Source organism: Podarcis pityusensis (assembly GCF_964106645.2).
Source record: "Podarcis pityusensis genome assembly, chromosome: 7".
Taxonomy (NCBI): domain Eukaryota; kingdom Metazoa; phylum Chordata; class Lepidosauria; order Squamata; family Lacertidae; genus Podarcis; species Podarcis pityusensis.
In genome coordinates, this window is record NC_138031.1 from 24,373,220 (window position 1) to 24,393,545 (window position 20,326).

Sequence of the window (20,326 nt, forward strand, 5' to 3'; positions counted from 1 at the left end):
CCCAACCCAAAAATTCTCAATCAACTAGAAAGTGAAGTTGCCTCCCCCACCCCACCCCACCCCACTATGCATATGTGGTGGGATTACTGTCCTTCAAAAAACACACAAAATTTTTTTCTTGTAAGAGTAAATTACAAAGCTAAAGAAAGCCTTGGGGGCTTGGAATTTGGGTAGATTCCATTTATTCCATATGTGTGAAAACTGGACATGGAACAAGATGATCCACAACAACCAGCTCTATGTGTTACGCCCATAAGCCTCTCTGATTGAAATCCCCATGAATCTTTTCCATCTATAATCAACTTCCTTGTCTGGTACAGCTTGATTTCAATTTAGGACTCTCTCTCTCTCTCTCTCTCTCTCTCTCTCTCTCTCTCTCTCTCTTACATTATTCTTTCCATCATGTTTATACCCACAGTAAAAAGCCAATCTCTAAATACTATATATCAAACGACCTTTAATACACACACACAAAAAGTTATTTTCAAAAGAAAGATCAGTTCCTGATGCCTAAACAAGCCAGAAAGGGGACACAGCCATGAAATATGGAATAAACCACTGACCTTTTAACTTTAAAATTGTTATAATATGGTGGAAACATAATAAATATGATAAGGAATGTTCTGCAGATTCTAAACACAGAATCAAATTCATGACAAGAAAAGATTTACCTCCCCTGAAGGAAGGTAAATCTTGCGTGGCATTTCTGCAAAACATATTTTACATACCAATTGTTTTCAAAAAGGGTTCAGTAACATTGTTAACAGAAAACTGGTGTGTGGGTTGTGTGTCTGAGTGCGTGTGTGTCTGCACATGTGTGCGTGAAGTAAGCAAATTATGCACCTATCCAAGTCATTTCATTTGGTTTCTTACAGTGGGCTGATCAGAAAGTACTCTGCCTTAAGGGAGCACACAGTATAACCTGAAGTATGTATCTACATTTTGATTGCCGTGTACTAACAAATATTATGGTAGTGTCAGTGACATGATAAATCCCCCTGGCAGTAATTGGTTGAACCACTCAAATGTCACAAAGGGATGTGGTAAGCAGGACATAACAGAGGGGTAACCAAAGCTTAAGAAATGAATAGCCTGCGGAGGCAACAGAATGTTACAGCCTCCCTAAGAGGCTACTGCCCATTGGGGCTGGTGGGCCAGAAGCCAAGGAGACCAAAAGTAGATGGAACCAGAGCCAACAACGGATGCAAAAAATAATAATCTACAGATGTAAACCATGGTTTGTACAAACAATAGTTTGCCTGTAAACCAAAACTGGAAACGCTAGTCAAATTATTTGGATGTAACGGCAAGCTATTGTTGGCCACAAAAGTAAAAGTGCCAGAGCAAATTGGCGTGTATGTGAGAGAGGAGAAGGAATTTTGTGAGCCTAAGGCTCATTCAAGTAATGTCGAACTATGGTTTGGTGTTATGTCTAAACAGAGCTAATGCCATGTCTCTGCCAGTCAAAGTAGGCCAGGCTTTCCCTTCCAGATATTATGGACTACAGATTTCATCATCCCTGACCGTTGGCCATGTCCCTGGGGCTGATCAGGGTTGTAACCCAAAATTTCTGGAGGGCACCAAGCTGGGGGAGGCCGGTGTGGCTAGTTTTGAGCTAGATGGACCAAAGATCTGCCATGTATAAGGCAGCTTTCTGTGTTCTATATTTCAAAGCTTTACCCTTTTAAAAGTTAGCTCTGGACTACGTTTAAGCACATTCCACCAGGTTTAACTGCTGAATCAGAGTTAAAAAACACTGAGTTGCTGAAGAATTGTGTATTTTCAGGAAGCATTTAAGCATTTTGGTTCCACCGAGAAGTGATCAAGGTAGATCGACAGTGCTTACCATCTCTCAAGGCAGCTAAACTCTTGCTACTTTGCCTGCACAGTGGGTGGAGTACAATGGCATCCTATGGCAATTGCTCCATCAGTGCATGCATATCAGCTTGCCAGATGGAACAATTCCCCCTCTCTTCCCACTGTGCACTGCATTGTGGGTTCTCCTGACCCCTGCAAGCCAACCTGGGGCTCATAGGGGGCACACAGGGAGGAGGGGAAAGCCCCATTGAGCTAGGGAAGTCCTTGCACAGGCTTCTTATAGCTGGACTCCTAAATTAATCTGGCCCACTCCCTTCAGGCTGCCCAAGCCCATTAAAGGTAAAGGGACCCTTGACCATTAGGTCCAGTCTTCACCGACTCTGGGGTTGTGGTGCTTGTCAGGGAACTGACATCGGAGCGGGAGGCGAAGGGGAGGCTCCTAGATGATGCTGGAGAAGGACCCAGCAGCAGGGGGAGAAGCAGCTCAGTGGAGGGGGAAGCATTTAAGCGCAACACCAAGAACAAAAGTGGGCAGATGGGGAAATCGGAGAGAGGGCTCCCGGACTCTTCACTGGAACTCAGTGAGGAGGGGACAGGTCCTCCGCTACCTACGCCCTCCCTGCGCAGAAGGCTCCCGCGCAGTGAGAGGAGGAGGAGACTGGGTGTCAAACAACTCTTATGTTGGAAGAGATTCAAGAAACGCCCACTGACGGATTCTGCTAGTGACTGAGACAGTCATGATTAGAAAGGGCTGTGCAGTCAGAAAGGTTTAACAAGACAAATTAGCCTAGAGAGGCACCAGTTTACGCACGAGTAACTCATACTCACCACAGCAATCCGTCAGTCCCTGAAAGTTGCTCGTGCGCAGCAGCAGGCAGGCAGCATCATGAGCAAGCCCGGAGAAGCCAGCACCCAGGGGGGAGCAGCTGGAGGGCAAACGCTGGTGGAGAGGAACCGAGAGTTGGAGCAGCATGTGGCCATTCTGACGGCGCGGCTGGACGAAAGGCGGTCTCAAGATGCACAGGTCAGACCCACCCCCATAGCAAGGAAGGTACCGGGACTGGTGCACAAATTTGGGGGGAAGCCGCAAGAATACAGTGCGTTTCGAACGGAAATAGAGTACGCATTGGAATTGCAGCATGACGATTTTGAAGACGACGCGGCGCGGGTGGCATATATTGTGGGTCACCTGCAGGACGGGGCCAGGGAATGGGTCAGGCCCCTTATGGCGACGCAGAATGCCGCCATGCAGGACCTGAGGAAATTCTTCCAAGCAATGGACGCAATGTTTTCCACTGATGTTCAAAAAAGTGTGACAAAGCAGGAATTGATGAACTGTAAACAGGGGAGCCAGTCAGTTAGGGACTACTGGTCGCGCTTTGCCATGATAGTTCACCGCCTCGGGTGGCAACTGGACTCCGAACCCATACAGATGTTATTCGAGGAGGGGTTGTCCCCAACGGTTAAGGATGAACTTTCCCGCGCACCCCGCCCACAGGGGATGGATCAGCTGACCAAGGCTGTGCTTGTGATTGGCGTGCGCCAGGAAGCGCGGGCCCAGGAGAGGCGGGAAGGGAGAGAGCAACGTTGCCATGACTACCGCATTCCTGAAATACCAAGGCAGCCTTCCCCGCCAGCAGAGCCAATGGAAATAGATGGGGCACGTGCACGGGAAGTTTCAAGCACCAGCGAAGGGCGCAAAAAGGAGGGAAAGGATTGGAAAACCTCCAAGAAGTGTTACCTTTGCCAGCGGCCAGGCCATTTTGCCAGAGCCTGCCCTCAAAGAAAGGCCTGGCAAGGAATGGTGGGAGCCGCAGGGGGTGAGGAGGAGGTGGTAAAGGAACAGGAACAGGGAAACGGGAACACTTGGCTGCCAATCAAGGGGCACAACAGCCAGGCCAGCCACCAGTAAAAGTGCCCCAACCAGACCCCCCCCAAGGCGGCAATAGCCATCGAAGTGGTGCTAGAACTCCCAAACGGGCACCCAGTCAAGGTGAAAGGGATGCTGGATTCAGGCAGCTCATGTAATTTCTTCAGCAAAGACTTTGCATTAGAGCACCAGCTCCACTTACTGCCTTTGGATTTTCCCTTGCAAGTGACCACCATTGATGGCAGGGAGCTTCTAGGAGGGGAAGTGACACACCAGACCCCACCAATGAGAATGAGGGTGTCCAGGCACTCGGAGACCATCGCCTTTCACGTCGCCTCACTAGCAGGGCCCCCAATAATATTAGGGATGAGCTGGCTAGCACAACATGATCCAGTGGTGGCGTGGCATCAGAGGACAGTCACCTTTGGGTCAGCTTACTGCCTGGAACACTGTCTAGGGGGGGAAGCCCCAAGAATGACCGTGGCCAGGGTGGCTGGGATGGCGGTGGAGCGGAAAGGGGAGGTGCCGCCACAATACGCAGATCTGCGGGAGGTCTTCAGCGAGAAGGAGGCAGATAGACTGCCACCCCATAGGCCCTTTGACTGCCAGATCAACTTGCTTCCGGGGGCTCAGCTGCCAGTGGGTAAGCTGTACGCCATGTCTGACAGGGAGATGAAGGAGTTGCGAGAATTTATTGACAAGAACCTGAAAAGAGGCTTCATAAGAGAATCAAAGGCAGTAGGGGGCAGTCCGGTGTTCTTTGTGGACAAAAAGGACACAAATAAACCCAGGCTCGTAGTGGACTATAGAGCTGTCAATTTGGTGTCAGAACCCGTGACCTTCCCAATGCCCAGGATTGATGACATTTTAACGCGAGTGAGGAAAGGCAAAATTTTTACCAAGCTGGACCTCAGGGGCGCATACAATTTGATCAGGATGAGGGAGGGGGACGAATGGAAGACCACAATGTTCACACCCCTAGGTGCCTTTGAGTACTTAGTTATGCCTTTTGGATTACAGTCGGGCTCCGCCTGTTTTCAAGCTTTCATGCACCACGTGTTGGGGTCTCTGCTGTACAAGAACTGCGTAGCCTTCTTGGACGACGTCTTAATTTATTCGGACAATGAGGAGCAACATGTTAGAGACGTCAGGGAAGTGTTACAACGACTGCAGAAGCACCAGTTGTGGGTCAAGCTGGAAAAATGTCAGTTTCACGCCAGAGAAGTCGAGTTTCTGGGGTACAAGTTGTCTGACAAAGGCTTAGCGATGGACCCAAGCAAGGTGCAGGCAGTGCTGGAGTGGAAGGCTCCCAAAACACGGAAGGACGTACAGAGGTTCCTAGGGTTCAGCAACTTCTACAGGAAGTTCATCAAGAACTTCGCCCACTTGACAGCGCCCATCACGGATTGTCTCAGTAGCAAAAAGAAGTTTGTGTGGACAGAAGAGGCCCAGCAATCCTTCGAAAAACTGAAGAAGGCGTTCGCATCGGAAGAGCAACTCCTGCACGTAGATCTGGAGAAACCCCTGAGGCTAGAGACCGACGCGTCCGACAGAGCCGTAGGGGCGGTCCTTTTGCAGCCAGGGAGGGGCAAGCAGGAATGGAAACCGTGTGCCTTTTTCTCGAGAAAACTGAGCAAGTCGGAGCAAAACTATACAGTGTATGACCGCAAACTGCTGGCAATCTATGCGGCCTTTCGTCGTTGGCGTCATCTACTGATAGGGGCGCAACAACAGATCCAGGTTTGCACAGATCACAAGAACTTGGAGTACTGGAGAACCGCACGAGTACTCAACCAGAGACAGATTCGATGGGCACAGGAGTTCTCCAAGTTTTTCTTTGAAATCCGATACGTGCCCGGAGAGGAAAACGTAAGAGCAGACGCTCTCTCGCGTAAACCGGAGTACCTGGAAGGAGAGGGGCCGCCGGAGAAACGACACGTGATCCCCGAGGACCGATGGGTGTGTGGGGGAACTTTGGTGGGGAAACGAGAACTAGCCGGGCTGACCAGAAACGACGTGTTCGCGCAAACTAAAATCCGGGAACTACGAGACGGAAGAGGGACCCAAGAAGGGTTTGAGGAGAAGGAAGGGGTACTGTACTATAGGGGAGCGCTGTACGTACCGGGGGAGACCCTGAGGGGAAAGGTACTCAAACAACTCCACGACAACCCCACAGCAGGGCACTTTGGACAGCACAAAACCATGATGCTTGTGACCAGGCAGTTCTGGTGGCCCAGGGTGAGGGAGGATGTACGGGAATATGTACGGGGGTGCGACTGCTGCCAAAGGGCAAAGGGGGAGCGGGCTGCCCCCACAGGATTACTGGAACCCTTACCCACGCCGGGGAAACCCTGGGAGGTGGTATCCATTGATTTTATGACAGATTTGCCCAAGTCCCGGGGAAAGACAGCAGTCATGGTAGTGGTCGACCTACTGACAAAAATGTGCCATTTTATAGCTTGCTCACATGCTGTAACGGCAGAGGAAACAGCCCGGTTGTTTGTGGAGCACATATTCCGGCTGCATGGCGCCCCCTTGAGGGTTATCTCCGACCGCGGAAAACAATTTACTTCCCGGTTCTGGAGGAAGCTCATGAGCTTGCTGCAGGTGGAGGTGGGTTTCTCGACGGCGAGACACCCAGAGACCAACGGGCAAGCAGAAAGAGCGAACAGTATACTCCAGCAATACCTACGATGCTATGTCAGCGAGAGGCAGAACGATTGGGTAGAAAAACTAGCGCTGGCTGAATTCGCGTACAACAACGCGGAACACGTGTCCACTGGAATGAGCCCATTCATGGCCAACCATGGGTGTCATCCCAGGGCCTTCCCGGGGAGTGGGGAGGAAAGCTGGAGCGTACCCGCTGCAGAGCAGTTTGTGGAAGAAATGGAGGCCCTACACCAGCAACTTAAGATGAACTTGGAGCGGGCCAAGGAAACTTACAAGAGGCAGGCAGACAAGCACCGCAGGGAAGGGGAGACCATACGGGTGGGGGACCGGGTGTGGTTGTCCACCCAAGGGCTACCTTTCAAAGGGGGGTGCAAGAAGTTGCAGCCCAGACGGCTGGGACCTTTTGAGGTAACACAGCAAGTTAATCCGTGGCATTTAAGCTCAAGTTGCCTGATAGCATGAAAATACACCCGGTTTTCCACAGGTCCCTGCTCTCACCGCATAGGGAAGGGCGGGAATTCCAGGGGCAAGAGGGAGAAGTCACCACACACCCGCAGGTAGAAGAAAGGGAACACCACCACAGGGCCACGGAAATACTGGACTCAAGGTGGCAAGGGCGCCGGGTGGAGTATTTGGTAGCGTGGGAAGGGGAACCCAGGTCCGAAAACACGTGGGTCCCCACGGAAGCCTTCGAGGACAGGTATCTGGTGGAGGTATTCCACCGCCGGTTCCCGGACAAACCCAAACCCCTGGAGAGATTCTGGGAGGAGCAATTTGGAACCACAGATGAGGAAGAGGTTTTTGAGGGATTTTCTGACTCCGAGGAGGAGGGAGGACAGGTTTCGGAGGAAGAAGAATCAGACTGGGAAGACCACCCCGTTGGCAGGTGGAAGAGTGGGTGGGAAGCGGGTTTCGAATCCACAGAAGATGGTGACAGTTCCTTCCGGGGGTTCCCCGCCTCCTCGGCCGACGAAGGGGACGAAGTTGGTCCCACAGGTCGGTCCAGGGGTGGAGGGGATTCTGGGGGGGAGGTGGATGTCAGGGAACTGACATCGGAGCGGGAGGCGAAGGGGAGGCTCCTAGATGATGCTGGAGAAAGACCCAGCAGCAGGGGGAGAAGCAGCTCAGTGGAGGGGGAAGCATTTAAGCGCAACACCAAGAACAAAAGTGGGCAGATGGGGAAATCGGAGAGAGGGCTCCCGGACTCTTCACTGGAACTCAGTGAGGAGGGGACAGGTCCTCCGCTACCTACGCCCTCCCTGCGCAGAAGGCTCCCGCGCAGTGAGAGGAGGAGGAGACTGGGTGTCAAACAACTCTTATGTTGGAAGAGATTCAAGAAACGCCCACTGACGGATTCTGCTAGTGACTGAGACAGTCATGATTAGAAAGGGCTGTGCAGTCAGAAAGGTTTAACAAGACAAATTAGCCTAGAGAGGCACCAGTTTACGCACGAGTAACTCATACTCATCACAGTGCTCATCTCGCTTTGTTGGCTGAGTGAGCCAGTGTACAGCTTCCAGATCATGTGGCCAGCATGACTATGTTGCTTCTGGCAAACCAGAGCAGCGCATGTAAATGCCGTTTACCTTCCTGCCAGAGTGGTACCTATTTATCTACTTGCACTTTGACATGCTTTCAAACTGCTAGGTTGGCAGGAGCAGGGACCGAGGAACGGGAGCTCACCCCATTGTGGGGATTCGAACCGCCGACCTTCTGATCGGCAAGTCCTAGGCTCTGTGGTTTAACCCACAGCGCCACCCATGTTCCGCCCAAGCCCATTACTGGGGCTCATTAATTAGCAGCGTCCTGAAAGGGAAATCACTTGCCATTAGCCAAGTTTCCTTAGCAATAGCAGATCCACAGAAGAGAGCTGGGCATGTTCTAGGGTGCACTAGGGATCTGAGCAGATGAAGAGTTGGATGCAACATCCCTGGTCTTTACTCTGTGAGGCAAATGGAGAGCTCAGTCCTAGAACTTTCACCATTCTAGAAAACAGCTGAGAATCCTTGCCAGCGCATGGGAATGCAGTGGCAAACATGCAGGGGTTCCTCAGTAGACAAATAAATGTAGAAAAATATTCTCTGAGTGCAGATTGTTTGAAAACCACCAGGATAGACAATATGGCTTGTATTTATATGCCTGCCATATGGCTCTATAGCTCCTTCTGCAAAGCTGTTCTTATTTTATCATCTCCGTATTCTTCAGCAGAAGCGTAGAACTTCCGAATATGTTTTGCAGATTGGAGTTTCGCCGGAAAAGATGAAGGCATCAGCTGAGAAAGCGTAGGCTGGGAGAGCATTGGTTTGAAATCTACCTGGACTGTTTTGCATATATATTCAGGCTACATAATGTGTGGCATTTGATATATGGGACTGAGGCAATCTTCTCTCTGTGGGGCAGCACAGAAACAATCCAGTTTGTCCAAAAAGAGGGACAAATTTGCACAACTCTGCATGGATGGAACCTGCTTTGCTTTTAGGATTTCACTGTGAGAAAGTCCCATGTTTGTTTTTAGTCAAGTAGTGTATGCTGACATCTGGTGGCACTGGGGAACCAGGTCTTTCGTAAAGAAATAGAGCACGATAGGCTTTCAGAGGCTCCTGTTCTTCATCCGTTTCTCATTTATTATTCAGCAGTTCCTTTTTTTATTATTGATTTCAGAACTTAGTGCTGCGATGTTAACTGCATTGTGCTTAGAAGCAGTGAACTAGCTTGATGATAGTAAAGAGTAAATTGCCCCAAATCCAACTAGCTTCAGCTGAATGCATGACATCGGTTAGAACAGAATTTTTGCTGGGAAGGAGCATTCAGTTACGGTATATATGAAAGGACTGCACACCTGCAATCTAAAGTGAGACAAAGGATGCTGGGAATGGTAGCTTGCTAAGGATGTTGTGAGTTGTCAGGTGGCCCCTGTATCCCTTGCAGAGCTAAAGTTCCTAACGTTCCCTTGGAAGAGGTGTTGCTTGTGAAACCATTCTGGAAAAGTGGAGCCCTGAACGTGCATTGATAAAACAAGGCAACCAAAGACATCAAGGAGGTTACAATTTCTCAAGTTTACATAAAATTAATGGCAAAACAAAAACCTCTCAACAAAGCCCAAATAATTATCAGATAAGAAGCAGTACAGTTTGAGGAATATATTTATAATACTATTCAAACTGACATTTTAAGACACCATCTGAATAAGAAGGAACCTAACCATTTTGCTTGTTTGACAATCAGTTGTCAAGGTTTACAAGAGATCCATTATAGGACTGTTTCTTGCATTAAATTTTGGATTAACGTTACATTTAAATATCACTTCCTTCACTCCTACCCTGCTTTTGATTAGCTTTAAGAGTAGCTGATGGTCTTGTGACTTGGATTTTTAAAATTTTAATATTTTGTGTACATGGACTGGAATTTTATATGAAATTGTGGGTTTGATCTCTGACCTCTGTTTACTAGAATACTGATTTCCCACTAATTTGATAGCATAGGTCCCAACCAGTATAAGGGTCTACTGTAAACAAGCTGCTCACTTTACATAGCTGTGTTTGGCTCCTAAGTGAAGAAGTATGCATGGTGTATACTTTGGATACTGTAGTCTACTACAGGAATAATAAAAACCACATAATAGCTGTTCAGCTTCACAGGTAGCATACACATTTGGGGGGGGGGGAATGCTACATGACTGTTAGGGAGAGAAAGATCATTTTCATACAGTCAGAACCTATGATTACTCAGAAGTAAGTTCCACTGTATCGAGTTCAATGCGGTTTACTTCCATCCAACTGCATGTGACATTTCAGCCTTAGAACTCAACCATATGCATATTTGCACAGAGGTAAATCCCATTTAGCTTGATAAGCCTTACTATCAGGTAAGCCTTAGCCGCTTGATGGTGGGATGCTTGAGAACTATAATCTGCTTCATTTGTTTGTCATTGAGATCTGTTGCTGTTGGCATTAGCCAAAGGAGGAAAACAATGCAAGCACTAGCCAGAAACAAAGAGCTTTGAAATCTAATATAATCAGCTCTTGAAGAACGGTCTTTTCTCATTCCTTGTTTTAGCTGCACCTTGAGCAGGATGCGGAACCTGTGGTCTTCTAGATGGATTACAGCTCCCATAACCCCTGACCTTTGGCCATGCTGGCTTGGATTGATGGATATTGAAAGCCAACAACATCTGGAAGGTCACCATCCTTGAACTTGAAAGTCAAGCTGATCTTGGTTAGCTATCTGTGCTTTACCAAGCTCAAGTTCTCTCATGTCCATCCTGACCTTTTGGTTGGTCAGAAGAAGCCCTGCAGGAACCCTTCTGGGTCAGCTTCAGTTCTGAACGTTCTCTCTGCATCTCCTTGCAAAGAAAACAGAACTTCCTTGCCTAAGCCTGTGCAACCGTTCCATCTTTGTGTCCCTTGTGACCTTCCCTTCTATTTCCTTTTGATATAGATTCCCTCCCTAGCTGTGACTTCAGTTTCCAATTAGCTAAAGAAAAGATCTCACAAATCTGACTCAGCTACTAGGCTCAGGTACTAAGTTAACTGGAATCTGTTGGCCAGGTTCCTGATACTACCTGCAGCATAGCTGCCAACTCCCTGGAGCCTTGGGTACCTGAGCACCCACAAAATTCCCCATGAAGGGTCCGGGCACCCACAAATTCCAGTACCAGGGCCATGCATGCTGCATGGCACTCATGGGCCTGGGCACCCACAGTCGTGGGGCCAATTTGGCACTCCTGACCGCACAGATTAACTAGATAAGAGTCAATCTTCTGATGCATTCTAATCAATGCAGGTGTGGAAAAGACCAGGTAATTGATTGCACCTCATGGGATGGGCAGGGACCACCGTCAACAGAAATACTGTTTTTGGTGGCATCAATGTGCTTCAAGGAAATGGTAAAAAGGAGGATGCAAATGAAAAATTCTTTCATCCTTTTCTCACATTCTTTATGTTTTTAACCTCTAAGTTTGGCTTGATTTTCCAAAAGGAGAAGAAGGGTATTTAAAACAACGAGGCACTTTAGATACAGCAGCTGCAATGACAGGAGTTTAATAAAAGCTGACAGAACTGGTCCAAGGTAGGACTTTGCCTGAGGTGTCAAATTTCAGGGGCACCTAGTTTAGCTATGCAAATGTATTGGACAGAGAGTATCACTGCCTCCATGTTTAGAAGGTGTACACAGTTTAGCAGTGCATGGGGTGGTTAATATCCTCTCTGTTCAGCAGGCACTGTGGAGTGACATTGGCTGCCCTGGGTAGGAAGACACGGCAAGCTGTACAAATGAAAATGAGAATACAATATCCCGGTCAAGTCTTGATCATTTAATGGGCTATTGTTATGCTCAGCATAAGATAAGGCACAAGAAGGCAAACCTTTTAATATGCCTGGGCAGTAGAAAATGCTGCAGGGAAGGGCAGCCATGACTGGAGCCAAATAGCCTGCGGTTTATTAAAGTTAATGTGACCCTCCTCTGGGGTCATAAGCTGGTTCTCTTAAGAATATATTAACACAGTTTTGAAACTAATCTGCATAAGGTGCCAGATTCAATTTAAAAGTGTCAGAATACCTTCAAGGTTTTAGCAGCGAGGAGGCTGGGACTGAAGTACCTGAACTGAGGTTACACCAATGGTTTGAAGTCAACTTCATTAGTGATATCTCACTGAAAGCAAAATGTTGTCTGATGAATCTGGCAACTTGTAATATATAGTTGACATTGGGGACTTTTAGTTTGTTGCCTCCAGTCTCAGCTGCATGACCTACCACTGACCATTTCTATCAGATCTCACCACCCTATTCAATGAGACTTACTCCAAGTTAACCGTGTAAAGGACTGCAGTCTAAGGGGGCAATACGGTACTGCTGTTTTTGTCTTTCCCTTTTGATTTTGGACTTCCAACCCCACAACACAAATGTTGGTGGTTTTGGTAGATCAAGGCAAAAGGAATATTCTGTTTCAGAACAACATTATCTGCATTAAAGTTGCGATTTTACAGAGCTTTCTACTGCATATAATTTTGTGTGTGTGTGTGTGTGTGTGTGTACACTCCTTGTTTACACCCTTTCTACTATTTTCACAGTACAGTGGTACCTCGGGTTAAAGATGCTTCAGGTTACAGATGCTTCAGGTTACAGACTCTGCTAACACAGAAATAGTACCTCGGGTTAAGAACTTTGCTTCAAGATGAGAACAGAAATCACGCGGCAGTAGAGCGGCAGCAGCGGAAGGCCCCATTAGCTAAAGTGGCACCTCAGGTTAAGAACAGTTTCAGGTTAAGAACAGACCTGCAGAACGAATTAGGTTCTTAACCCGAGGTACCACTGTATGACTCGTGGAAAATTCAACCTAACCAGTATTTCGAGTCGGTCAGTATTAACATATTAGAAGTGGCTCTGTGTTTCTTGATTTTGAATAACCTTTCACTGACTTTTTATTTAATTTAAAAGAGCACCAAAATGCATTTTTAGATGTTTTTTAAAAAATGTATAAACAGAAATATAAACTTCAAAGGTATTCACACAATGGAATTGTAGCCAGGGTGGGAGCCACCATTGTTACACCAGAAGTAACTTTTCTTCTGACTTCCCACCCTAAAAACAAATCTTCCCTGTGAATATACCAAGTTTTTAAAAAGTACAGTACTGTCCTTCTCCAATCCAGAGGTCAATGTGCAGTCTTGCAAATAAGGGTCCTTTTCACAAGTGGATATCCCCATGCACTTTAATGAAGGGAGCAGCCCTATACAAACATCCCTTTGCACATCTGGGGCTGTTGAAGCAACTGAGAAATCCTTTGCAGGTATAGAAGTTCCTTGAATGCATTGGATTTCATACCCCTACAAAACACTGCTGGGTCAGGATTATATTCTTTGCCTTTCATATCCAAGAAATGTACTGGCATTTTCTGGCAGGGAATTAACCTTTGTGTATTTTTTAAAATGTATTGCATTTATTTATTGCTTGAGTGCCACAAATCTCTGAGAATTCAGCACCCAATTTGTGCAGCCAACGATGAGCAAGCTGAGGAGGGCAGAGCTTGCAGGGCAGCAGCTGAAGAAGGAGCAAAAAGGGTTTTCTTGTGTGTGTGTGTTTCTTTGTGGCTGATTAGCTGCTCTCCCTGTGCAAAGGTCAGAGGGGGCAGGGTTTCTGTTGAGGCAGGTGATTAGCTGTGGGAGGAGCTTATCAGAGCTTGCAGGGCAGTTTGATCCATCTTTTAGATTTAGGGCAGCTAGTCTCAAATGTTTGTTGGGGGAGACCTAGATTTTTTTGTGGGGGGAGTTATTTGTCCTGTCTTCACGCTTTTTATGATGGAGGACCGCTGTAGCCACCCCCAACGACACGTTCTCAAGATGGAGGGGGAGGGAACAGCTGAAGTCGCCTGCGGTTCCTGCGCAATGTTTGCCATCTTGCCAAAGGTTGCAGGCAGCTTTACCTGCAGCAATTGCATGTTGATTGCCCTCTTAAAAGACAAAGTCCAGCAACTGGAGGAACGTGTAGCTATGCTCCAAAGAATTAGAGAGCTGGAGCTCTTCTTGGAAGCAACAGAGCACACCGTCTCCACCAAGGAGGAGACAGGGGACTCCCCTGAGAAGGAGGCTAGTTCACCAACACAGGAGCCAGATATATGGAGAAACGTGACTCAAAGAAGTAGGAGGCCCAGGGTTCGCTCTGATTGTTTAGAAATACACAATCGCTTTGAGGTCCTCTCCCCTAGCATGGAAGACGAAGAGCAGACTCCATTTGAGGATCTCTCCCTCATTACAGTCAATCAGGTATATGAAGACGAGCAGCAAAGTCAGTCCTCAGGGAATGTGCAGACGACCTTGGAACGGACAGCTCACGGAAGAACCCCGACCAAACCTAAGAGGAGGTGTGTAGTGGTGATAGGGGATTCCCTACTGAGGGGAACAGAAGCAGTGATCTGTGGGCCTGACAAGACGTCTCAGGAAGTGTGCTGTCTCCCCAGGGCTAAGATCCAAGATGTAACTGAACGACTGCAAGGAATCATAAAACCCACTGACAAATACCCCTTCCTCTTGGTTCATGTGGGAACCAATGACACTGCAAGCAATAGCCTCCAGAAGATCAAAAGAGACTACGAGGCTCTGGGCAGGAAATTGAAGCAATTAAATGCACAAATTGTCATCTCATCTGTCCTCCCAGTTGAACGACGTGGCCCAGGGAGAGAGGGAAAAATAGTGGAAGTGAACAGCTGGCTTCACAAATGGTGTAAACAGGAACGGTTTGGATTCTTAGATCACAGACTGCAGTTTCTTGACGATGGACTTCTGGCAAGCGATGGGCTGCACCTCACAACGGTTGGGAGAAATGTTTTTGCCAAAAATCTCAGAAACCTCATCAGGAGGGCTTTAAACTGACTAATGTGGGGGAGGGAGACAGTGCTCCTGAAGGTAGGAGTCTATCAATTGATGAAGATGATCATCCAAATGTTATAGACCAAAGGAGCATACAGCACGCAGACCTAGTGGTGGGAGGAAAAAATCCTTAAATAAGAGACACGGGGGAATGATTAATGGACTTCAATGTCTGTACACTAATGTGCAAAGCATGGGAAATAAACAAGATGAGCTTGAGCTCTTGGTACAGCAAACTAAATATGACATAATAGGCATCACTGAAACCTGGTGGGATAAGTCCCACGATTGGAATGTAATAATGGGGGGATACAATCTATTTCAGAGAAACAGACCAGACAAGAAAGGAGGAGGAGTGGCGTTATATGTCAGGGATGTGTATACCTGTGAAGAGATCCAAGATTTAGAACCTCAAAGCCAAAGTGAGAGCATTTGGGTCAAAATTATGGGAGAGAAGAATAACAGTGACCTCATTGTGGGAGTTTACTATAGATCCCCAAGCCAAACAGAAGACATAGATGATGCCTTCCTGGAACAGATGGCCAAGCATGCAAAAGGAAGGGAGATAGTAGTAATGGGGGACTTCAATTATCCGGATATTTGTTGGATGTCAAACTCAGCCAAGAGCATAAGGTCAAACAGATTCCTCACTGGCCTTGCAGACAACTTCATTGTCCAGAAAGTGGGAGAAGCAACAAGAGGAACAGCCATTTTAGATCTGGTCCTAACCAATGTTGATGACCTGGTTAGTGGGGTAGAAGTGGAAGGATCATTAGGCGCGAGTGATCATGCTCTTCTGAAGCGGAAAGGAGCAGCCAAGCATACTAGGACTCAATTTCTTGACTTTAAGAAAGCCGACTTCATAAAACTTAGGGAAGTGCTGGGTGAGATCCCATGGACAGTAATACTAAAAGGAAAGGGAGTTCATGATGGCTGGGAGTTTGTTAAGAAGGAGATACTAAAAGCACAACATCAGGCAATACCAATGAGACGGAAACATGGAAGGTGCCTAAAGAAGCCAGGGTGGCTATCTAAAGAACTTTTAACTGAGTTAAGATTAAAAAAGGATGTGTACAAAAAATGGAAAAGGGGGGAAACCACCAAAGAGGAATTCAAACAAATAGCCAGCATGTGTAGACACAAAGTCAGAAAAGCTAAAGCACAGAATGAACTCAGGCTTGCTAGAGAGGTTAAAAGCAACAAAAAAGGCTTTTATGGGTATGTTCGTAGCAAAAGGAAGAACAAAGAAACAGTGGGGTCACTAAGAGGAGAAGATGGTGAAATGCAAACAGGGGACACAGAAAGGGCTGAACTCCTCAATGCCTTCTTTGCCTCAGTCTTCTCCGATAAAGAAAACAATGCCCGACCTGAAGAATTTGAAGCAAATGATTCAGCAAAGGAAACACAGCCCAGAATAACTAAGGAGATAGTACAAGAATACTTGGCTAGTTTAGATGTATTCAAGTCTCCAGGGCCAGATGAACTGCATCCAAGAGTATTAAAAGAACTGGCAGATGTGATCTCAGAACCACTGGCAGTCATCTTTGAGAATTCCTGGAGAACAGGCGAAGTCCCGGCAGACTGGAGGAGGGCAAATGTTGTCCCTATTTTCAAAAAGGAGAAAAGAGAGGACCCAAATAATTACCGCCCAGTCAGTCTGACATCAATACCAGGGAAGATTCTGGAGCAGATCATTAAGCAAACAGTCTATGAGCACCTAGAAAGGAATGCTGTGATCACCAATAGTCAGCATGGATTTCTGAAAAATAAGTCATGTCAGACTAACCTGATCTCGTTTTTTGACAGAATTACAAGCCTGGTAGATGAAGGGAACACAGTGGATGTAGCCTACCTTGATTTCAGCAAGGCATTTGACAAGGTGCCCCATGATATTCTTGTCAAGAAGCTGGTAAAATGCGGTCTTGACTATGCTACCACTCAGTGGATTTGTAACTGGCTGACTGACCGAACCCAAAGGGTGCTCATCAATGGTTCCTCTTCATCCTGGAGAAGAGTGACTAGTGGGGTGCCACAGGGTTCTGTCTTGGGCCCGGTCTTATTCAACATCTTTATCAAGGACTTGGATGATGGACTCAAGGGCATCCTGATCAAATTTGCAGATGACACCAAACTGGGAGGGGTGGCTAACACCCCAGAGGACAGGATCACACTTCAAAACGACCTTGACAGATTAGAGAACTGGGCAAAAACAAACAAGATGAATTTTAACAGGGAGAAATGTAAAGTATTGCACTTGGGCAAAAAAAATGAGAGGCACAAATACAAGATGGGTGACACCTGGCTTGAGAGCAGTACATGTGAAAAGGATCTAGGAGTCTTGGTTGACCACAAACTGGACATGAGCCAACAGTGTGACGCGGCAGCTAAAAAAGCCAATGCAATTCTGGGCTGCATCAATAGGAGTATAGCATCTAGATCAAGGGAAGTAATAGTGCCACTGTATTCTGCTCTGGTCAGACCTCACCTGGAGTACTGTGTCCAGTTCTGGGCACCACAGTTCAAGAAGGACACTGACAAACTGGAACGTGTCCAGAGGAGGGCAACCAAAATGGTCAAAGGCCTGGAAACGATGCCTTATGAGGAACGGCTAAGGGAGCTGGGCATGTTTAGCCTGGAGAAGAGGAGGTTAAGGGGTGATATGATAGCCATGTTCAAATATATAAAAGGATGTCACATAGAGGAGGGAGAAAGGTTGTTTTCTGTTGCTCCAGAGAAGCGGACACGGAGCAATGGATCCAAACTACAAGAAAGAAGATTCCACCTAAACATTAGGAAGAACTTCCTGACAGTAAGAGCTGTTCGACAGTGGAATTTGCTGCCAAGAGTGTGGTGGAGTCTCCTTCTTTGGAGGTCTTTAAGCAGAGGCTTGACAACCATATGTCAGGAGTGCTCTGATGGTGTTTCCTGCTTGGCAGGGGGTTGGACTCGATGGCCCTTGTGGTCTCTTCCAACTCTATGATTCTATGATTCTATGATGATGCATTGAGGGCGCTTCAATACAGGAACACCTCAAAAGCATTAAGGGCATTGTCAGAGGGGACTGAGAGAGCGAGAAAAAGGAGCCGGGATTAGCCAGAACAAGTCATGGTTTCTTGGGTCATGTCTGAGACTGAAACTTGGCTTAATGCAGGCATAGGCAAACACGGCCCTCCAGATGTTTTGGGACTACAACTCCCATCATCCCTGACCACTGCTCCTGTTAGCTAGGGATAATTGGAGTTGTAGTCCCAAGACATCTGGAGGGGCGAGTTTGCCTATGAAGAGTTTTGATTTGATATCCCGCTTTATCACTACCCAAAGGAGTCTCAAAGCGGCTAACATTCTCCTTTCCCTTCCTTCCCCACAACAAACACTCTGTGAGGTGAATGGGGCTGAGAGACTTCAAAGAAGTGTGACTAGCCCAAGGTCACCCAGCAGCTGCATGTGGAGGAGCGGAGATGCGAACCCGGTTCACCAGATTACGAATCTACCGCTCTAAACCACTACACCATACTGGCTCTCTGCCTAGCTTAATGTGAGCACAGGTCTCCAAGACTGGCCACAACCAACCAGGTAGCTCTGGGAAGCTCAGGTAGTGAGTGTGTGAGAGGTAACAATTCCCTATAGTCTGTTCCACTCACTATCAGTTATTGACAGGCCTGCCTCTCCTGAATTTGTCTAATCCTTTAAAAACCCTTCTAAGCTAGCGCAATTATCATCTACTGCCTAACGAAAGCACTTCCTTTCGTTTGTTCTCTTCTGTTCTCCTTCCTCTCTGTTTCCCATCCAAATTGCTCTCGCGGTGATTCCTCAGTAGTAATATGTGCATTCATTGCCAGTGGAGCCATGAGTCTTTTCTCACAGTAAATGAGCAGAGATGTACTAGAAGGGCATGCTGCTATTATTACGGCTGAATGGCTTGTGTTTCTGGGACTATTGCCCAGTAATAATAATAAGCAAACCTGGAGTGGAGCAGGGAAAGAGTGCAGGCTGCCAACCTAATTATTCAATCAAAGAGTTTTGCTTGAAAATATGGTCTCCCTCCTGTGCCAGTTTAAGGAAATGGCAGCAGCGTTCTGGCTTTGGAGCCGCAGAAGGCTTACAGGTGGGCGGTATTAAACATTAAGGGCCAAAGAAAATGGGCACTTCTTCTGAAGGTTTCATACCCTTTTCAGGCAGCTTTCCCACATACAAAAAAAAAAAAAAAAAGAGAGAAATATTAATATACTTAAATATAAACCTGCCATTCCCAGTAAGCACGCCAATGGCTGCCTTCATTTTGCTGTAACCTAGGGGTAGGGCATCTCTGGTCCTCCAGATGTTGTTGGACTACAGTTCCCATCCTTCTTGACTCTTGACCTTGCTGGCTGGGGCTGATGGGAACTGGAGTCCAGCAATCTCAGAACACAGGTTTCCCTACTTGTAACCACATCCCCTTGGTGTCCCTTTAAATATTAAGGCTCCATTTATAGAACAGTTGGAGAAGCTTTGGACATGATTGACATGTTTAGGTGGGTGTACAGAAAGTGAAATTCTCCATACTTCCCCATTTCACACTTCTCTGCCGCATGCAAAACAGAGCATCAGATCTCTCCCAGTAATTAAATGCGCAACATAGGAAGCTGCCTGGGTTAGAGCGTTGATCTATCTAACGCAGTATTGTCTACACTGACTGGCAGTGGTCTTCCAACATTTCAGACCAGGAGTCTTTGCCACTCCTACTGCAGATGCTGTGGGACCTCCTACATGCAAAATGGATGCTCAGCTACTGAGCCATGGCCCTTCCATGGGTTTCAGTTCTTAGAGATAACTTGGAAATCCAACCCTGAGGGGATTTGTGCAGCAGGAGGGGGACTCCCCAGCTGATTCCTCCCACCATTCCTCTGCGTCCAACCGGTCAATGACATTGGGCTTATACTGATTGGATACCAGTGTGTCCAGTTCACATGATCAACCAGCTTGCTGTTTGGCACTTGTGTGCACATGTGAGTGCACATACAGCAACTTCTTACTTATTTAGAACTTTCTTACCTGCTTTTCAGCTGAAAAGACTCCCATCGGACTGGCCCATTGGTGGGATTTGTACAACATCATGCAGGTGTTGCAGCATGATCTTTTGCAATAACCAGACAAGAGGCACGATGAGTGAAACTAAAGGCATTTCATGTGAAACAATTCAGTGGTGCTGGCCAGATTGCCCCATGTGCCAGATCCAATTGGATTTTTACATATGATGATGAACATGTGGTCTTCATGCTCAAATGAGTGTCAAAGTGTTGGTACTGACCTTTAAAGCCCTAAACAGCCTTGGCCCAGTAGCGTCTCCACCCCCATCGTTCAGCCCAGACACTGAGGTCCAGCGCCGAGGGCCTTCTGGTGCTTCCCTCCATGCAAGAAGTGAGGTTATAGGCAGAGGGCCTTCTTGGTAGTGGCAGCCACCCTGTGGAATGCCCTCCCTCCAGATGTCAAGGAAATAAACAACTATCTGACTTTTAGAAGACATCTGAAGGCAGCCATGTTTAGGGAAGTTAATGTTTGATGTTTTATTGTGCTTTTAATTCTGCTGGGAGCTGCCCAGAGTGGCTTGGGAAACCCAGCCAGATGGG

The 20,326-nt window shown here is 47.2% G+C and overlaps 1 long non-coding RNA gene across 1 annotated transcript; it reads left to right on the forward strand.

Moving 5' to 3' along the window:
* Positions 1 to 1,097: 1,097 nt before the first annotated feature.
* On the forward strand, positions 1,098 to 8,956 carry LOC308481042. Its single transcript, XR_013988424.1, has 2 exons — positions 1,098 to 1,237; positions 8,597 to 8,956. It is a non-coding gene; the product is annotated as an uncharacterized lncRNA (long non-coding RNA).
* The last annotated feature ends 11,370 nt before the right edge of the window (positions 8,957 to 20,326 follow it).